The sequence below is a fragment of the Lupinus angustifolius genome, chromosome LG11, assembly GCF_001865875.1.
Source record: "Lupinus angustifolius cultivar Tanjil chromosome LG11, LupAngTanjil_v1.0, whole genome shotgun sequence".
Taxonomy (NCBI): domain Eukaryota; kingdom Viridiplantae; phylum Streptophyta; class Magnoliopsida; order Fabales; family Fabaceae; genus Lupinus; species Lupinus angustifolius.
Genome location: NC_032019.1, coordinates 15,249,766 through 15,250,763, shown reverse-complemented (window position 1 = coordinate 15,250,763; position 998 = coordinate 15,249,766).

The window sequence follows — 998 nt, the reverse complement described above, 5'->3', positions numbered from 1 at the left end:
TCGTGCCACGCCAAGCATCAAGCGTAGTCCCCTCGGTCAGGTTGCTCGTGCCAGGCTTACCAGGCTCGGTCAGATTGTCACGCCAGACCTGCTCAGACTGATGCACACTAGTGTTGGTGCACAACAACATACGGTCAGGCGCATGACCCTAACTGACCTTGGCGCACTAGATCTCAACCAAGGCCTCAAGGCATGCGCACCAGATTTCCACCAAGGCTTGACTGACCTTGGCGCACCAGGTTTCAACCAAGGCCTCAAGGCTTGCTCGGTCAAAGTTCTTTGCACATGGGCACCTAGTTGGCACGTGTGTTTTATATGGGCACACCTCATATATTCTAGAAGATAGCTCACCCAATGTTAGTTAGGCAAGTTTGTTGGTTAGTTAGTTCGGTTTATTCTCATCTTAACCACATTGCTTCTGCTGCAAGTAATGCAGCTTTTCTATATAAGGAAGCATATGGCTATGTAATCAATTAAGGAAAAATAAAATAAAAAGATCATGAGGTATATTGAGTCTAATTTTCGCAATATGGTATCAGAGCCTTCTCTATGAAGGCTCTGTTTACCCAAGATTGTAGAAATCTTTGTCACTCACCTCATTCAAAGGAGACATAGCCAAGAATTCAGGCGAAATAGAAAGAAGGAGCAGCCAAGAATTGATTGGCAATGGAGCAAGAAAGAAGCATGCTAACCACCTTGAGCACTAGCGAAGTACAGAGCCCATATTTCCTCCATTCAGGAGAGAATCCAGGGGTTGTGTTGGTCACACCACCACTTGAAGGAACAAATTATCAGTCATGGATGAGATCCATGAGGAGAGCACTAAAGACCAAGAACAAACTAAAGTTTATTGATGGCTCTATTACACCTCTACCACAATCATCTTTGGAGTATGACATGTGGGATAGATGCAACAACATGGTCATATCATGGATCACAAGATCCCTCTCACCAGAGATTGCACAAAGCACCATGTACATTGAGAGTGCTCAAGAGTT